This window comes from Eumetopias jubatus, unplaced genomic scaffold (assembly GCF_037043125.1).
Source record: "Eumetopias jubatus isolate StellerSeaLion01/CBP00866 unplaced genomic scaffold, mEumJub1_p1.0 scaffold_15, whole genome shotgun sequence".
Taxonomy (NCBI): Eukaryota; Metazoa; Chordata; class Mammalia; order Carnivora; family Otariidae; genus Eumetopias; species Eumetopias jubatus.
Genome location: NW_028274821.1, coordinates 88,464,063 through 88,483,593, shown reverse-complemented (window position 1 = coordinate 88,483,593; position 19,531 = coordinate 88,464,063). Strand labels below are relative to the sequence as shown.

At 56.0% G+C, this 19,531-nt stretch overlaps 2 long non-coding RNA genes across 5 annotated transcripts; one reads left to right on the top strand and one right to left on the bottom strand.

Moving 5' to 3' along the window:
* Positions 1–510: 510 nt before the first annotated feature.
* Positions 511–6,016, top strand: LOC114212759 (uncharacterized). The gene is made up of 3 exons (XR_003610049.2): positions 511–667; positions 2,584–2,677; positions 3,063–6,016. It is a non-coding gene; the product is annotated as an uncharacterized LOC114212759 (long non-coding RNA).
* LOC148162459 (uncharacterized) lies at positions 1,843–19,275 on the bottom strand. 4 transcript variants are annotated; one of them, XR_015766898.1, is made up of 4 exons: positions 19,200–19,275; positions 15,186–15,291; positions 9,229–14,916; positions 1,843–2,735 (listed from the first exon to the last, which is right to left on the bottom strand). It is a non-coding gene; the product is annotated as an uncharacterized LOC148162459 (long non-coding RNA). The 4 variants fall into 4 exon arrangements; XR_015766900.1 differs by having other exon boundaries at positions 13,470–14,916; XR_015766899.1 differs by lacking the exon at positions 1,843–2,735 and adding an exon at positions 6,663–8,605.
* Between the last annotated feature and the right edge of the window lie 256 nt (positions 19,276–19,531).

Genomic DNA, 19,531 nt, shown 5'->3' with positions numbered 1-19,531 from the left:
TCTCCAGCGTGGAGCTGGGATCTTGGAACCAGGAGAACTCAGCCCAGGCTGGAACCATGGCTCAAATGCTGCTCCCTGGGTAGCTGCAGGCGGGTGACTCAACCTCTCTAGAACTCAGTGGTCGCTATCTGTGAAATGGGCATGGCAGAGCACCGGTATTAGAACTGGGATCACAGAGTCAAGATGGAAAGGGCTTCCCCTCCTCAGTGGCTCATCTGGAAACTCGTCCCTGGGATGGAGAACTCAGCCTGGTCCCCGGAACTCACTGGGCTCCATTAGCCACTATTCTTAAAAGCTCCTCCTGACCCTGGAGGCAGCACCTGCTGCCAGAGAGTTGTCATATTGTTCAATGCACCTGTCCTTTGACCTAGCGATTCCATTTTTAGAATTTATATCACAGAAACGCTCACACGGGTGACAAGGGAAGATGCACAGGAAACCCATTGCATCACTGTTGATAATAGCAGAACTTTAGAAACCACCTAGACACTCATCCAGGGAGACTGATTATATAAATGTGAAGGCGCTGCCCGATGCAAGAGCAAGAGGCCATGACAAACACCTGCCTGCTTCTTCAAGGAGTGAAAAAGAATAATAAGGCTTCCTTTGTATTTCAAGGGGGACACCTCCGTACACACCCTGCTTGCAAACTCACAGAATCCACAGGGTAAGCGTGGATGCTCCAGGAGGGAGCTGGGGGCTCAGGTTGGGGAAGGAATCATTCCAGCTTTAAACCCTTTTCTCTTTGACTCAGTTTACCTGTGAGCATGAACTCCCACTGGCCTTCATCCCACTAGGATAGTAGCAACCCACAGCCAGTTCCCTCCTCCTTGGGACCCCCCCACCCTTGTGGAGGGGGAGGCGATGCGGCCAGTGCTGGCCAGTGAATTGAGGGAGGAAGTGATGGGATGCTGTTTTCCCTGCCTCAGTGACCCGGAGATGGAGGTACCACACAACAGAGCCAGGCTTTCACCTGGAGGGCAACTGCCCTGGAGAACCCTTGGACTCACACCAGACCGTGCTGGATGCAAAACAAACTTTCGTTGTGTTGAGACACTTTGATATGGAGCTCATTTGTTACCGCAGCATAACCTAGCCTTGCTAACCGATACAGATTTGGAAAACCACATTCTGGTTCCAGGGATGCCAACAGACCTCCGACAAGTCCCTTGACTCCTCCAGGCCTCAATTTCCCCACATGCAGGGTGGGGCAAGGGGTCTTATTTCCACTGACCAGAGCCCATGCTGCTCATATTCCCAAACCCCAGAGACCGGAGGAGTATTTGCCAGCACAAAGGGCTGTTGGGCGCTGAGGGCTCACCGAACACTGGCCACTGGGAGCACCATCTCGGGGACATCATGGAATATCATGGAATCCTCAGTGATCCCAGGAGGGAGGCAACATCATTATCTGCATGGCGCCATGAGGAAAAGTGAGGCTCAGAGAGGTGAAGTCACTTGTCCAGGAACACCAGCATCTGTGACTCTTAACTGCTCCAAAGACAACCCCCATCTAGTAGTTTAATTTTTTTCTTATAAATGCAACCCAAAAAAAGCCCACCAGTGACAACCCGAAAGAACTTAGACTAGGGATTCTTTTTATTTATTTTTTAATTTTTTTAAAGGTTTTATTTATTTATTTGACAGAGAGACAGCGAGAGAGGGAACACAAGCAGGGGGAGTGGGAGAGGGAGAAGCAGGCCTCCCGCGGAGCAGGGAGCCCGACGCAGGGCTCGATCCCAGGACCCTGGGATCATGACCTGAGCCGAAGGCAGACCCTTAACGAGTGAGCCACCGAGGTGCCCTAGGGATTCTTTTTAAAGATTTTATTTATTTATTTGAGAGAGAGAGAGAGAGAGAGCATGAGCAGGAGGGGCAGAGGGGGAAGGAGTGAGAGAATCTCAAGCCGACTCCACCCTGAGTTTGGAGCCAGATTCGGGGCTCGATCCCAGGACCCTGAGATCACAACCTGAGCCAAAACCAAGAGTCAGATGCTTAACCGACTGAGCCACCTAGGCGCCCCAGGATTTTTTCTAAATTTGCCATCTTTGAAGCGTGCAGTTCAATAGTCATAAGTACATTCACCATCTTGTGCAGCCTTCACCCCCATCCATCTCCAGAACGCTTGTTACGTTGCTGAACTCTGTCCCCATTAAGCACTCACTTCCCACTTCCCCTCCCCCCAGGCACTGGCCCCCACCATTCTACCCTCTGACTCTCTGAATTCGCCCCTTCTAGGGGCCCAACGCACGCAGAATCACGCCGTATTTGTCCTTTGGTGTCTGGCTTATTTCACTTAGCATTACGCCCTCCGGGTTCATCCATACCGAAGCAGGTGCCAGAACTGCCTTCCTTTTTAAGGCTGAGTGATATTCCATTACATGTGCCGACCACAGTTTGTTTACCCATTTGTCTGCGGATGGACACTCGGGTCGTCTCTCCCTTTCAGCTCTGGTGCATAACACTGCTGTGAACACGGGTGGACATATATCTGCTTGAGCCCCTGCTTTCAATTTTTTTGGGTCTGTGCCCAGAAGTGGGATTGCTGGATCGTATGCTAATTCTATTTTTAATTTCTTGAAGAAACTCCACACCGTCCTCCACAGTGGCTGCACCATCCTCCATTCCCACCATCGTGGCACGAGGTTCCAGTTTCTCCACGTCCTCATCAACCCTGGTGAGTTTCTGTGAAGTAGTATCTCATGTGCTTTTGATTTTCATTTCTCTGACAATCCCTGGGGGAATAAGAATTGTTTAAATGCAAAAAAAAAAAAAAAAAAGAATTTTTTAAATGCCACTGGTGAGTCCCTGGTGGTCCAATCCTCTGGACCCGCTTCCACGGGAAGAGGAAGCAGGGGATTGGGGTGCTGCCCCATTCCTGGGGATACTGTAGCCACATCTCGAAGTCCTCAGCTCCCAAACAGGTGAGTGAGGCTCTGCTCCTGGGGATGCAGTGTGCCCTGCACCCCAGTGAACAGGCTAAGAAGGAGGCCCTACCCCCCTGGTAGGGGGACTTCAGAACTCTGCCTCTAATGTTGTAACCTCTACTTCCCCCCTGCTAGGCCTGACGGGAACTGAGCTGGGCCTTTCCAGCGCTGGCCGACTCTGTGACCTGGAGTCTCCACCCTGGCCTGGGCCACGGAGCAGAGTGGAGGAAACACCATAGCCAGGCATGGGGCGAGGAGGGGACGGGTGTCATCTGCATGTCTCTTGGCCTTTCACGTTCAGACAGGGGCAGCTTTGGGTGTGGGATAAGAGCAGGGCCTTTGGAGCCAGACAGACTCAGTCTGGGTCCATCTCTGCCATTCACCAGCTGCGTGACCTTGCATGAGTCACTTCCCCCTTCCCCCTCCGGCCCTCACTTTCTCCTCTGGAAAATGGCTGAAATGGTGCTTGGCACACCGTAAGCACTCACTAAGGACTTTCTAGAATTGCCAGCGTCATCCTCGTTGTCACAACATCCACACGAATGGTGAGGTCATGCCTGTGTCAAACATTCCATGGCTCCCCGGTGCTGGCAGGAGAAAGTCCACCATGCTCATGGACTGGTGGGCACTGCCTGGACTGGCCCCTGCCGACATCTCCAACCTCCTCTACCCCTCACTCATCACATTCCAGTCACCTGGGCCTCCCTCCTGGCCCTCTGACCCTCAGAACTCCTTTCTGCCACAGGCCCTTTGCACGTGCTCTTCCTCCTGCCCGAAATGTGTTTCCCCCACCCAATTCCACTCCCATCCCTTCAAAAACAAACCTAAAAGACCCTGTCTCACTTCAAACATCACTTCTTCAGAGAAGTCTTCCTGGACACCCCCACCCCCATCCACTTGGGACCGCTTGCCCCACCCCCCACCCCATAGCACTTCCCACATGTGACTTGTGCAATTACTTGAGGAATGTCAGCCACCCCACAGGAGTTCCATGAGGCCAGGATCATGCTTGTTTTGCTCTTTGCTATAGTGCAAGCTCCAGCAACAGGGTTGACCCGGGTGCCCCCCAAATATCATTCAAATTGAATTATTAATTTCCAGAATCTCCCTGACTTTGGAAACTCAGATTTTTTTTCAACAAAGGCTATCCTTTCCCCACATAGCTAAATAAGCCTTAACTTTCATACCTTTGATGAGACAAACGTGAGAAAACCCTCAGCTACATCCTGTGTCCTAATTTCTCAGCTCAGAAAAATATGGTCACTGCACTCAGATCAGCTGCTCACAGTTCCTGCCGTGCGTTCTCCCAGTCCCGCCTCCAGCCACCCCTTCCTCCGAACACAGGGGAGGCTTCGGGCTGCTCTGCGGGTCAGCCCTTGCTTGGGGATAAATGCCAACCATGAGTAATGGCGGGTCGCAGGGGGAGATGCAGATGCATTTTCAGCCCCGTCAGCAAGATCAGCGAGAGTCTCGGTGGCCCCTTGCCCGGGGTGAGGGCCTGACTCAGCTGGTCCACACACAGCAGCCCCGCAACCAGCTGGAGAGTCAGGGCGCGGACCCCAAGGGGGCCACAGGGCAGGAGGCCCCGTGTTGCCAAAATCCACGCGTGCACTGACTCGTCCCTCCTCACACTTGTCTACCGTGCGGCCACTACCAGGAGCCGGGAGCTCTGGGGGAGGCTCTGGGGAAGACCCAGGTCCCACCCTCCTCTAGCAGGAGAAAGACCTCAACCTCAACAGGCCATTGCACAAACATACGAATCAGAGGCCGGGGCTCCACCCCTTTCCCCAGGCTCGCCACCCTTGCTTCTCTGGGCTTCCTCGGGCCTATGGGTGGCAGGGCTGGCTTTACAGGCTGCTTCGGAAGGCCCCCAGGGAAGGAGGTGTTCAGACACAGGCAGTGTGCATGTCCATTCAAAACGCTCTCAATGAAAGAACTTTCTTGACTCTGAGATGCAAACTAGTGCCACGTAACAATCCCTGTTGGCACCACAGTGCTGATGGTGGTTAGGGCCAGCTCAGGGAAGGGACACCCACCCTGAGGAGACCTGGAAGAAGGGCGGGGTGTCTCAGGACATAGGTGAGTTGAGGGAGGTCCGGGGTCACTGCCTGGTGGGGCTCGGTGGTGAGGCCTGGGGGTGAATGAGGCCCACCCACAGGGAGGACAGGGCCTGGAGGAAGGAGCTTGGCCCGGGGGCGTGGGGAGGGAGAGGGAGGAGCGCAGGAAAACCTGGATTGTCCTAGTGCCCTGCTCACCCGTACTCGCACAGGCGTGGGCACACGCACAGACCCACAGAGGACTTCCCGCCCAGGATTCCCGGGCTTACCGGTCAGGCAGCAGACTCCGCCCATCCCCCCAGTGATCAAAGTCCTCAGCCAGGCAGAGCTTGGGGGGTGCTCAGCCTTTCTGGACCCTCACCCCCTCCCTCCTCACGGCTGCCTGGCGCCGTGTCCTACCCCCGCATTCTGCAGCTGGGGCCACAGAGGCTTTCTCTGGAAAGGGGAGCAGATTCGGGTAGGGATGGAGAGGCGAGAGGCCCCATTTCCCGAGAAGGGAGGCCTAAACCACGGGGAGACGGAAACCCTCAGGGAAATTGGCACCCCATCTGCTTACAGCCCAAAGACAAGAGTTCTCAGCTGCCGTCACATGGACACACACACACATGCACACTGACACACATGTGCGCAGACACACACGGCCCTCCCCTCGCACTGAGCACACACTGGCATGCAGAGGAACACCCTGACACGCTCAGAATGACACACCGACACAATGCACCAACGCTGACATGCGCGTGCACACACACCCACGCATACGCGCGCGCACACGTAAAACTCTTGTCAGTCGGTCTGCGGTCTGCTCCAGAACAGCCCTCTCCTGAGGCGGCAGCCCCCTCTGCGAACCGCTCCTGTGTTCCCACGATCCTCCAGGCTGCCCCCCAGCTGCCACAACGCCTGAAATCCTGAGAAATTAGGAAAGATTCTTTCGAAACGCACACGTCGAATTTTAGGCTTAAACAATATTTTGAAAAATTGGGGCTCAGTTCTCAGGCTCAGTTGGAGGTGATCTTGTGTTACCAGGCAGGAGGGGGCTGGTGGGAGGGAGGCTGGGGCGGGGTTGGGGGAGTGGAGAGCAATGGGGTGGGCGGGAGGGCGGCGGCAGACTCCATGGTTGGGGGGCAAACGCCATGAAGCAAGAGATGGCTGAGGGCCGTGGGGGTCAAGGACACAGGGGTCTGAGAGTCCCAATCCCCCCCCCCACTGCATTCACTCTGCAATCCTTCCCAAAGGGCTTCTCTCCACAGAGCCTCAGTTTCCCCATCTGTACAATGGGTGCGACCTACCCCATGGGGCTAGTGCGAGAATTAAAGGACATCATACCTGTAAAGTGCTAGGCTTTGGAAGCCCCAGAAAAGGGAGTGGGGGTGGGATGGGAATACCTCGCGCCAGTGCCCCCCCCAACCCCAGGCGAAACCCGGCTGAAAATAACCAGCATTTTCCTTTTCACTGCGGCTGAAGCGGCGCTTCCCGTAGGACTGTGCCTGCTTATCAGCAGCAAAGCCGCTCTCTCCGCCAGAAGGTGACTGTGGGGGCTCCGGCTCCCCCTCCAGCCTCCAGCCCGACTCCCACGGAGGAAACGCTGAATTTTCTCCCGCGTTCAGGTTTCTCCCCTCACCAACCCCCAAACAATTTTGCATATATTTAAATCTCTGCTGTTTCCAGTCTGAGCCGCTCCCCCCCCCCGCCCCCCGAAAGAGTGAAAAAGAAATTACAAAGCCCGTCATTTGTCTCCGTCCCCGCACCCCATCTATCAGGGCCCGAGCCCGTCGCCTGGAAGGAGGCGCGCGCCCGGACGGCCGCTTTAATGGGGCGCCGCGTGTGACTGTGCGGCCGGGCGGGCGCAGCCGGCCGGCATTTGCATACATATTAAACGGAGCAGTAAAAAATGCAGACATGCAAACCATTTGGACGGGCTCCTCGGCGCAGAGCCTGCCAGGAAATCAATCTTCTGGTTTCTTAAAGGAAACCTGCTCGGGAGGAGGTGGCGAAGCCACGCAGCCCGCAGGCCCTGGGAGGGGGCGGCCGTCATCTGTCCATCTTTCCACTGGAGCCCAGCCGGCTGTGGGGGTCCTTGCCGGCCGGGGCCTCGCTGGACCGCGGACAGGGAGCGGGGAGGGACGCGGAGCCCCCATCAGCCTGGGCGTGGGGCCTGGCTCAGCTGGCTGTGTGCCCTAGAGCAAGAGGCTTGGCCCCTCCGAGCTCCCCTCACCCTCACCCCGTGGCAGTGATCCTTTAGCACAGCGCCTCCCCACCCCCAGTGGGTGCTGAAGATTCTTCCCTCACTTTGTGACTCTGGGGCTTAAGGGACTCAGCCAAGTGGCCCAGCCCTCTATGCAGGGCCAGGTTCCCAAGCCAGGTGTGAAGATTGGCCAAGAGCACAGGCTCTGGAGGCAGGTGGCCTGAATTCAAAGTCAGGCTCTGCTCCTTCCAAGCTGTGTGACCCTGGGCGAGTGCATCAACCTCTCTGTTTCCTGGGGGGGGGAAATGAGGCTCAATCTATCTCCCTCTTAGGTATGTTGTTGGATTAAAGTAGGTCAGCCATTGCCTGGCATGAAGTAAGGAATCCATAAGTGATGGCAGAACAGAGTGTAGTTGGGTCCTTGGTGTTACTGGTGTGGTTTTCCAGGTTAAAATCCCTCTCTATGTCTGCATGGCCTGGTCAGTCACTCCTCTCTGGAGCCTCCTTACCTGTAAACAGGGTGTTTGATTCCCATAGGAATGTCTAGCTCACACAGATCACCTACCCCGCCCTCCAGACATGTGGGGTCCCAGTACCTCCGCTGCTGTTTCCACCAGATGTGGCCAAGGCAGCGCCTCGGAGGGCTCCCGAGCCCATCATCCTCTGGCAGCTTAGGCAAAGCCCAGGGCCCGGATGGGGGGTGGGGGGACACCCTGAGCAAGCCCCAAACGGATTGAATGTCTGCGGGACCGGGCAAGGCAAGTGGCCCAGAGCCTTAGCGGAAACAGCCTGCTGCTGCCCATTTCACCCACCCTCTCCCTTAATTTCCTTAATTCCACTTTACAGAGAAGGAAACTGAGGCTCAGTAAGACGTGCCACGGCCACAAAGTTGGAAGGAGGTGGGAGCTGGGATACAAATCTGCTCTGAACGACTATAGAGGCCACCTCCCCAGACGGTCCATTGTAAATACTGTCAGTGGACGGAGCTCATTCTGGGGTGCCGGGGCTCATTCTGGGGTGCCAGGGAATGCTGCGTCTCCCAAAGAAGGCGTGTGCTTGTGGAGAAAGAAATCCGTTTTTGTGCCTGGGCGGTACCCGTGAAGGTCCTTCCTTGAAAAGGTTGGGAATAAGGAAGGAAAGCGGGCTTTCGAGAACCAGCTCAAGTTTGCCCTCCATCCGTTCACTCCACACTCCCGGAGGTGAGGAATGGAGGTGACCAGTGTCCCCAGGACAGGCTAAGCAGTGGGCAATGCCAGGGCGGTGACGGGGGTGGGGGGTGCGCCCAGGCCAGTGAAAGCCACCTTCCTTTCTGAGCCTCTAGGGCTTGAGTTGAAGAGCCAGGCCAGGGCTGGGGGGTGGGGGGTGAGGTCTTTGCCTTCGGTGGAGACAGCGTCCCATCTGAGTCGCACCGTGACTTCCGTGCTGTGTGGAGCTGTAGCCTGGTGCCATGGGGGGAAAAAGGCTGAATCCAGAGTGTGGTCCAGTTCAGTGGGGCCTCCCTGTGTGACCTTGGGCAAAGGCCCTGCCCTCTCTGGACCAAGGTGGCTGCGCTAACCATATTCCTTCTCTGTCTCTCCTTGGAAGCCCCTCCCTTTCGCCCCTGGCCTCCTAGCTCCCTGGGCCTCTGGCCCTCCACCTCCCTCCGCTTCTCCCGCTCCCCAGCACAGGCTGCCCCCACTGCCGGGCAGGCGGGCGGAGGAGGCCGGCAGGGCGGGAAAAGGCGGGAGGGGCCGGAGTTACAGGAACCGGCTGAGGCCCCGGCGATTGCTCAACTGGGGAGCCTGGCCCGGCCAGCCTCCACAGGCCTCCACCTCCACCAGCCCGCCCTCCCTTCTAGCTCCGCATTGCAAACATTCCTCGCCAACCTCGGTTGCTGCAGCCCTGGAAGAGGGAACTGCCGCAGACACAGCACGAGGCCGCCAGAAACACTTAACCCCTTCTGTCCTTGCAGGCAGAGCCTTCGGGCGGGAGGATGGCGCAGGGTGGCCACCGGGGTGCCCGGGCTCTGAGTGAGCTGGTCAGGTGAATCGCTGGCAGCCCTGGCTGGCCCTGGGTTACGAACCTTAATCAACAGGCTGTCTCCAGTCATGGATTCACTCAGCAGACATTTCCAGAGCTCTCCTTGGGCACTGGACCTGGGTAATCAGACAGGGAGGTCCTCACGGAGCCCACATTCTGGTATGGCGAGGAAGGGAAGGAGGGTCGTCAAATAAAGAGGAGTTTTTTTTTACATCATTATAATGATGAGTGCTACAAAGGAGAAGTACAGGGTGAGCCTGTGCATGAACTAAAGTGGCTCAATGAGGCAGGGAGGGCTTCCTGGGGGAAGTGACATTTTGGGAGCCATGAGAAGAGGAGAGGGAGTGTTCTAGGCAGAGGATGCAGCCCGCATGAGGCTCTAGAGAGAAGAGGGAGGGAGAGGTGGGCATGTTCTAGTCTGTGTGCCTGAAGGAGAGAGGGTAAAGGGGTGGAGAGCCCTCAGATGGGAGGGCTTGGCCTTTGCCAGGTTCCAGAAGGCCTTAGGGCCACTCCCAGCCTTAGATGGTCTTCGGAGGGCAGTAAGGAGCCACGGATGGGTTCTACCTGGGGAATCATCCAGCTCCAGGCCCTATGATTCCTTCGAGTGAAAAACAGAATCTTCACAGAGAGAGGGAGCTAACATGTTTTCGAGTACAAACCAAATACACTCTAAGACCAGAACACCTGAACCACGCCAAAGTGCCACCAACAGGAGACATTTCAAATGGCAGCCTGGCAGCCGGGCCTGGCACTGGATTCTCCTGGGGCCTGGGTGGCCACTCTGAGCCGTGCTGTCCCCAGGCCGGCCAGAGGCCACAGGCGCATGTTGGCTCCTCCTACCAGGGTGGTAGTTGGCCCCTTCCATGCCCCAGACACCGCTCTGCAGACAGCTGGACCTCAATAAATGCAGCAATTAGAGCGTTGAAGTTAAGAAGAACTGAGAGATCATCAGGTCCACAGCCTCCTCACTTCCCAGGTGAAGGAACAGACCCAGGGGCAGCTTCCATGAGAGGCAGGTGTGGCGGACCTGGGCCGGCCGTGGTGGGTATGCCCCGGGCACAGGGGCGGAGGGGCAGGCATGCCCACAACATGTGTCCGGGGAGGAGACCAGCCTGCCCGTGACCTTGGCACCACAGAGGAGACCCCCAAACCCAGGAAACCGAGAACCGTTTGGAAATGGGCAGTCACTAAACCCAGCTCATGGAGGAGTCTACTCCTCTGCTCCCATAAAGCTTGAAGGAATGAGCCAGAGGACAGAGTAAGCTGGCAGGAAACTTCCTGACCGTACTGTTTTCACTGTGGACATGTTTTCTTTTCTTCTTTTTCCTTCTTCTTCTTTTTAATGAAGTATTACTTAGAACACTGACATACCAAGGAGATGAAAATGGAGTTGCCCTGATTGGAGAGGAAGGGGGGGTCCTTGGACTTACCCCGTGCACACCCACGTAGGCTCTGTGTCCTCCTGGCCAGCCCCAGGCTCTTCAGAATGGACCGCGGGCCAGCAGGGGAGTCCATCCCCACACTTTGGGGATGGAGAAACTGAGGCCCAGAGAGGCTGAGGCACTTGCCCAGAGTCACACAGCCCCAAGGGATGGAGCCAAAGTGCTCCCAGGTCAGTCTGACCCAAAGACCTGCCATTGGCACCTGCCACTCCAAACCCTTCCGTCAGCCCAGGCCTAGGCTGAGGGATCAGGAACCAGTGCCCGCGTTTCGTTTTCTGAGAGTCCATGCCTGGTCTATTTGCTGGGACAACACATGTAGCCAGAGCTCCCCAGGTCCTGCTCAGCGGCTTGAGATTTCTGCGGGGGGGGGGAAACACACCCAGGATGCTCCCTCTGTTAAAATCATGCCCCAACAGGACAGGAAGGGGCTGGGCAGGCTCCACGCCTGCACATGCCCCAAACGGAAGGAGAGGCTGAGCTCCTTCCAGCCCAGGGGTTACCCAAACAACAGCTGATGTCTGTTTTGGGGCTCCGAGTCCACTCCTGGTCACAGAGCAAGCACCTTCCAGGCAGTGATGCTTCTATAAGCGTTCTTTGAACCTGGAGTGCCACCAGCTTTGTCAGGCTAAAGCAATCCAGAGCCCTCATGCTGGGCCAGGGATCATCTCTCGGAATCAATACAACGTGAGGGCTTCACCAGCATCACCCCGTTTTGCAGAGGGGAAACCGAGGACCATGAAGTCACTTGCCTGGGGTCGCACAGCTAATAGCAAATGAGCAGGCCTGGAATGCAGGCATCTCAGGCACCTAAGGTCCATGCTCCTTACCTCTCGGCCTCCCTGCCTCCCAGTCTGGAGATGGGACCACTTCTCACAGCAGTGAGGTTCTGGTACACCCAAGATTCCCCTGGCTCGCCCTGACCCCACGCCTTGTTCATGTACATGAAATCAAGATTTTATCTCACCTCTTTATTATCCGTTTATCCATCCTAAGTTTACTCTCCACTCTTCTCCACATGGGTTCACTGGGGTCTCTGAACTTCCAGAAGGTAGACCTGCTTGTGTTACTATAGCCCTCATCACAAAATCATCTCATTTTAGGCACATCATAGAAAGGAGTGGCCTAACCTGGAGATAGTGGTGGCACCTACCGCTTGGGGACAAGGATTGCACAGTGCCATGATGCCCGTGACACGCCCAGCACACGGAAAGCGCTCAAGAAAGGGGGCTGGATGAATACGGATGCTGTTGTTGTGTTGGTTGGTTGATGTGCTCTTCCCCTCCCTAGATCACAGGTTAGCAGGTTCACCTGTCAGAGTTACTAACTGGCACTCAATGGTAAGACCCCAACTGTGCAAAGGAGACATGCTTCCTGGCCTTCTTGTACTGAAGTGATGGCGACTGGGCAGTCAACCTTCGAGATGGTCACCAGAAGATTCCTACCTCCTACTGTTCACACCTCCGTAGGCCCTTCCCACAGCGAACAGGGCTGCCCTGTGTGACCAACAGGATGCTGCAGAAATGACCCAAGGTTCGGTCATAAAAGGCGCCATGGCTTCAGTTTTGCTCTCTGGGGTCACTCACCCTGGGGGAAGCCACCATGTTGTAAGGGCACTCAAGCAACCCTACAGGGAAGGAACTGTGGCAAGGAACTGAGCTCTCCACCTTGCCAGCCCTGTGAGTGCACCATCTGAGGAGCCCATTGTCCAGACCCGGTCAAGCTGTCAGATGACACAGCCCCCACCAACACGTTGGCAGCTACCTCAAAAGTGACCACGAGCCAGAATCATCCGGCTAACCCACTTCTCAATGCCTTACCCATAGAAACTTTGAGAATAAATGCTTATGGTCTTCAGCCCCTAAGTTTGGGGTGATTTGTTATGCAGCTGTAGGTAACTAATACAGGAACGGGGAGACTTTTTAGTTAAGAGGACTTGCTTCCCGCAGTGTGCTTTATGGAGTACTGATCCCAGACTAGGCTCCGGAAAAGCACAGTCTGTGCATTGCGGGCAGACCATGACTTGAGTCTCTTATTTGAGATTCCCAGTGCTCCTTGGCCTATCCCAGCAGACCCCTCTGGGCAAGGAGACCTAGCCTTCTCCTAACCCTGCATTTCTCAGGAGTCTTTGTGGAACTCTGGCCTCAGAGCTTCAGAGCGCTCTTTGGGAAACACAGCCAAATTGTCATGACAGCAAGTTCCTTGAGTACATTAAAGGATTATGCCCAGTGTAAAAACAAAAACACCCCCAGCCTGACATTCAGAGTGTGGCCTATGGTATTCTACACAAAGACATGGCGGCTGGCCCGCCATGACAGACAGCCTGTCAGGGCCCCTTTCCCAGTTGAGGGGCTGGTTTGCCCTAGTTCCCGCCAGTCTCACCAGTCTAACACTCGGTGGTATTGGTCAGGGGTGCCAGGCCAGTGTCTGGCCATGGACATCAGACCACTAGGGGACTATTTAGGGCTTAGATTTTGGTTCCCAAATTCTGCAGCTCCAGCTCTCCTGGGTTCCGTAGCCCCCGGCACATGCGCCCGGCTGTGCTCTCCCCACCCCTTGAGTGGGCAAGGGTCGAATCCTCAATGCCAAGGCCCGAGTTGGAGATTTCTCAGTGGGAATGCTACCCTGGTCTTAAAACACGAACTGCTGGAAAATAGCATTTGATATAGAAAAATTCATTTTACAGGCAACTTTTTAAGAGTGAATCCACCCCCTTCAGTGAGGGAAGCTGTGCTGAGAAAACCACATTCTTTCGGGCCCCTGGGGCTGCGTGGGGGTGGGAAGAGAGATCTTTCTGCATGTTAGGAGGCAGAGGGCTTTTCTTTTGTTGAAAACATAATTTTACCCTCATGTTGCATCGTCTTTCCAGGCATGGACGTCCTGGGGCTCTCAGGCCTTTCTGGAGCCATCTCTCCCGGATACCGGTGGCCTGGCCTCCTCCTTGGGTTAGAGTGAAGCCCCAGCAGCTGCCTCACCTGGGAGCCCCTGCCCAGGCCTGCTGCGTCCGGATCTGCATTCAGACAAGATACCCAGGTGATCTGGGGCATATTAAAGTTGAGGAGAGCTCAGATGCACCCCAGAACTACTATCTCCAGGTGCCCCCAGCCTGCCCGCTCCTGGGCTCCTCCCTCCCCTTCCAGGCTCTCTATCCCATCACAGATGGCTTCTCAGAAGGGCTCCAGGCGCCGTCTAGCCCTCTGCACCTGCTTTCGTCACAGATATCCAGTGACACGGTCAGGGCATGAGGGGTGGGAAGTCAGGAGACCTGAACAAGAGGTTATGGCAACAGTAAAGACACCCAGGCCTTACGGAGCACTCACAACCCAGGAGGGAGGCAGTGAGACCCAGAAACTCAGAGAGGGAAGGCCATCTACCCCAGGTCACACGGGCAAAAACCAGCAGAGTCACGATGTCTCAATAGCTTTCCAGAGCACCCTGCTGCGTGAGGACTCCCTCCATGGGGAAGTGGGAGTGGCTGTGGGATTGTCAAAGAGTTGCGCCTCCATCCTAGTTGGCTTAGCCCCACGGTTCCCAAACTGGGTTCCCTGGGGGGCCCTCAAAAGCCATCGGGGGGGGGGCTCTGTGCTGTTTACAGCTTCTTGCAATTTCCCATGGTCACCATGGCTTTACTGATGACCAGGCCACTGCGAGTTACACACACACCGTCCCGTTTCTTCACTTTGGGTGGGATTCTATCAACCCACTGCCCTCATTCAGACTCTCCAGGGTGGCGGGGTGGGGGGAGAGGATGATGGGATTTGAACAGGCTTCCTTGTTGCACTTGATTAACCTCAAATGTGAAAGCTTACATTACTTCCCAAATGCAGTTTGCCTGTTGGACAAACATGGGCCTTGGGGCAAATAACAGCAGGCGGGACTTTTCTGGCGGGGGTGTAGAGAGGAAGAGGAATTCAGTTAGAACTTTGAGGTACCGAAGGGAGGGCAAGTGTCTCCATTTTTTTTTCAGCAGTGACACCTGCTTTCCCATATTTTCTTTAAAATGAGGCGGGGGCCTCCCAGCCCCCTCCCAGCCCTGCTGGTGCTGGGGTGCTGGGATGCAGGGATAAGCCCCCACGGGTGGCAGCGCTGGGCCACCTCAGGCTGCCCCGGAAAGCAAAGGACAACGGGGCAGGGCCAACCGTGCGCACATCCCAGGTCCTCGCTGGATGCTCTTCAGGCCACGTTCTCGGCAAAAGCTGTCCTTGAGGATGACGTGCGGGCTCTTGTTTGCAGGTTTTCAGGGGAGCAGAGTGGAAATCAGCCACAGAGGAACGTGAGTTTCTTGTAGAAAGCTGCAAGATGGGGCATGGGCGTCTCAGTGCGGCTTCCCTCCACCCGGCACCTTCCTTTCCATCTTGGGCACGTGGGTCTGGGCTGGTGCTTCTCCTGCTCTTTCTAGGCTGACCCTTGCCCTCCATCCCTCCACCCCTCCCACCTCCACCCCATACCCAGAGGAGGTGTGAGGCCTTGTAGGTACTGGCCAGGAGCACTCAAAGGTTGAAGACCCGGGGCTCTGAAGTCTGGTGGATGCAGAGGACTCGCAATCAACTGACAATCTCACCTTGCAGCCCGTTGCCAAGACCGGCTTCCCCCGTCTGAAGATGTCTCGGTGGTGGTGGGGACCCCAGAGCTCAGGGCCACTGAAAGGTGTCCTTCCATCTGAGACTCTGGGCACAGGATTGGGAGGGGGAGGGACACAGTGATTTCATAAAAATGATTGTCACGTGTCTGAGTAAAAGAAGCTGGAGACCTTAGTTCAAGACCGCGGACGAGAACACTTCAGTGAAGGCCAAGTAAACTGGGCTTCTTTTTTTTTTTTTTTAAGAAAAAAAAAAGATTTTACCTATGCATTTGAGAGAGAGAGAGAGAGAGAGAGAGAGAGAGAGCAAGCAGGAAGGAGGGGCAGAGGGAGAGGAAGAAGCGGGCTCCCTGCTGAGGAGGGAGCCCGATGCGGGGCTTGATCCCAGGACCCTAGGATAATGACCTGAGCCGAAGACAGCTGTCCAACCAACGGAGTCACCCAGGCGCCCCCAAACTGGGCTTCAAATACAACACGAGAGGAGTCTGTTTTGAGATATAAAAAATGCACCATCCGCCTCAGCCACAGCAAAGGGCCTAGAACTCTGATGTCGATGCACCAATGAGGGGGCTTTTAAAGCAAGGTCCTATGGGAGTTTTCCCAGTGGTTCTTTCTGGGATGGATCAGTTACACAGGCTTGTGTGCCCCTTGGTCCGCCAGGTGTTTTCATTGGTCTGTCCTAGGAGATGTAGCCCCTCCAAGGCAGGAACCACCTCTGGTTCATCTTTATGCCCTAAAAGCATGGTGCCCTACAGTCAGCACTCAAAGTCCTGAGGGTGTGTCTCCCCCACCGAGCTGAGCCCCTGTTGGAAGCGGGGCTCCGTTCTATTCATTAAGAACAAAGTGCCCACATCCAAAGCCTGGCCTCTCAGTTTCTCCCAGTGGGATCTTCAACAAGTCACTTCCCCTCTCTGGGCCTCCTTCTCCTCACCCAGGAAAAGGCCATCCCAGGGGTTGTGTTAGGGTAGCCTGAGCAGGTGGAGAGTTTCTTCACTCGTGCCTAGCGTGCGTGACATGCCCTCAAGTGGGATATCACCATCCAGTCTTCCAAGGGCCCAGTGCAAATGCTGGGCACACAGTAGGGGCTCAGACGTGTTCGGACAGTTTTTTTTAACTAACATTTCTTAAAGCATAGGGATAAAAATTTTATGCTATTTGTGGAAATTGGGGGGGGAGGGGCAGAGGGAAAGGGAGAGAGAGAATCTTAAGCAGGCTCCACGCCCAGTGCAGAGACTGACACGCAGTTCGATCCCACAACCCCGAGATTATGACCTGAGCCGAAATCAAGAGTTCAACCTTTAACCAACTGAGCCACCCAGGTGCCCTGAAAATGTGTTTTGTTTTTGTTTTTAAAGAGAGAGCTTGACCTCCTTCTCCCCACCTGCAGCCAGGCATGAAGATTGACACATGCATGTCCCCATTTTACAGATGAGGAAGCCAAGGTTCAGAGATGTCAGAAGAGGTCCAAGGTCACTCAGTGGTAGAGTCAAGCTCTTAACTATTAGCATCTGGGGTTTCTAACCCCTGGCCTCTCTGAGATGCTTGCTTAAACCCCCCAGAGCCAGGCGCCCCGTTGCAGAGATAAGCAACAGTGACCAACTGCATATATGAATTAACCTGGCCAGTAATCATATAGGAAGGCCAAATCCACTTCAGAGATTTCTCTGAGTGGGAACCAATAGGACAAAGAAGGCAGGTTTGAACCAGGTCACACCCAGAAACCACCAATTCTGGAAGAGTGCAAATTCCCCAAGACCGAGCTACCTCCGGCCAACTTCTGCTTCTTAGTAAGCAAGGAAAATGTGGGGAAGGGGCAGATTCAGTTTAGAAGGCTTCTGGGTTTCAGTATGAGACTTGAGAACAGTTGGTGGAGGGTGGGGGGAGGGAGGATCCATGCTCTGTAGCTTTCCCGAAGGGTCTCTCAAGCAGCTGGGTGAGCTGGTGAGGAGAATCTGGGCTCTCAAGCCACAGAAACGCGGGGGTCCCTCCTGGCAAGCTCTGGGACCTCCCTGACCTTCAGTCTCTTCATCTGAAATGAGTCCAGCAAAGCTTTGCTGTCCCACTGCATCTTGTGGAGCTAGTCTGGGTACTGGGGTCTCGGCAATATATGTCCACTGAACAGGTGCCGAGCACTCAGTCTGTGAAAGCTGCTCCGGTCGCTGGGGTTGCTGTTATAATCCCTGTAACCCGAATAAAACCGGGCAGCCTCGGGGCCCAGTCTCATCACCGCGGGGGGGGGGGGGGGCTTCAAAAGAAACACCACTCTGACATTCCCAATCATTGGAAAGCAGTTTAAACACTCCTGATCTCTCACAGAGACCCCAAAGGGGAATTCCTAGGCACACCACCCACAAAAGCATCCTCAAGACTCTCTGCTCCAATAACCTCAGTTTCCTCATCTGCAAAATGTAAACAACAACAGTTCTGCCTTCAAGGAGTCCTCGTGGGTGCTCCGCGAGATACACCTTGAAGTGTCTCAGATGCGCAGACACAGCCAGGCTGGGAAGTATGAGTGCGAACCATGACGGTCTCCTTCTCCTGCCCTCTGCATCCCACCCCAGTTAGGAGCTCTGGGCAGGGTCCCCTGCCAGGGAGTCTGGGCTGCCCAGGTCCTAGCACCCAGGCAGCTCCACCCACTGCCGCACGGAGCTCAGGAAAAGGACCCATGCTGTGCAGGCAAACTCTGAGGAAGAGGCAGCAAGGGCCAGGGCCCTAACATTTAGGAGCCATTCCCCTTCCCCTCCTGCCTGCGCAGAGGCAGCATCCCCTGGGTGTCATCTCAAAATGTCAGTGCTCAGAGGTCCAGGCCAGGGGTTCCCCAGGCACCCGGGGCCTGCTGAGACAGGAGAGAAAGATGGCTCCCCGCCGACTGGGGCCACTGATTGCCCTAAGCTTGGGCAGTGTGGCCCAAGGTGGCTGCCATGGCCACAGGGTAGGCCCCACATCAGGGACCTGTATGTCTCACTTCCCGAGGGGCCCCGAGCATTAGGTGAGACCCCCAGGTACGGTGCAAGAGGACCAGCCAGAGCGTCAGGGACGGCTTCCCAGAGGAAAGGCACAGAAGGGAAGTGTTGGAGAGGAAGGAAGGGAGTTCCAAGCGAGGCCCTGGAGGGAGAAAGTGGTGGGTTCCAGGAACAGAAAGAAGCTCTCTCCTACCATCACCTCCAATGTCACCTCCGCTCTCACCTCTGCCAGCCCATTTGGAGCACCATGCCCCCTTGGGAGGTCAGGGGACCAGAGCTCTTACTCTCAATTCACAGATGGGGAGACCAGTCCTAAGAGAGAAAGGTACCAACCCCGGCTGGGACTAGAGCCTGTGTCTCCTGGCTCCCAGCTCAGGCGAGAATCAAGATGCAAGCCTGGGCCCCACGCACCCCTGGATCTGCCACGGGGTCAGTGGGCCTGCTACCATCACCCCCATTTTACTGGTGAAGAAACTGAGGCTTAGGGACACATCCCAACATCCCTCTAGTCCTGCCGTCTTCGTCTATCTCCGGGGAGCTAGGGCAAGCCGGAGGTGCCCAGATGCCCTCCCCAGGTGGGGCAGGACACGGCCCGAGCGGGTGACTCGGGGTGAGGATGGAGGGAGCCCCCCATGGGTTGCAGAAACCAACACCAAGCCTGGGAAAGGCTGCGGAATGTGGGTGGGGATGGGGTGGGCCTCCACAGGGGACCAGTCTGAGAGGGGCCCCGGGCCCTAGGCAGCCACCTCACTCAGTCCCGGGTGAGCCCGGCTTCCCGAAAGACACCACCCACAGCTGGGCGGGGAGAAGGACCACTGCCTCCAGGCCGCCCAATCGGATGCACTCCCAGTCTGATGGAGGAGGCAGCCAGGGCGGAGGGCTCCCGGGGCCTTCCCGGAGGAGCCCCCGGGACCTCCCCCGGACTCGGCGGCCCCCCGCCCCCTCCCCCCCACCCCCAGCCTCATTAGCACCGACGCCCGTCGTCCTCCCCTCGGCTTCCGGTGGCTCCAGAATGTAAAGGTTAAATCCTAACCTCATCTCAGCAGTTTCTCCCGGCTTTGCCTACCCAGCGCCAGTTGCTGGTAATTATATGCATCTCCGAGCAGCCAATCAGCTGTCAGACTGACAGATACTGATCTTTTCGTTTTATTTTTAGCTCTGTGCTTCCCCCTCTAGTTGCAAAAAAAAATTCTGTTTGTTCTGTGTGCGGCTGCCTGGCTCCCAGCTCTGCAGCCGGCTCTCATCTCCGCCAGCCGGGCGGGAGCAGGAAGCCGCAGGGGCTGGAGCCTCCTGTCCTTCCAGAAATGAAGGAACAAAACAGACCGGCTGCCCCCCAGCTGCGGACCCCGGGCCGCGATGGGGAAG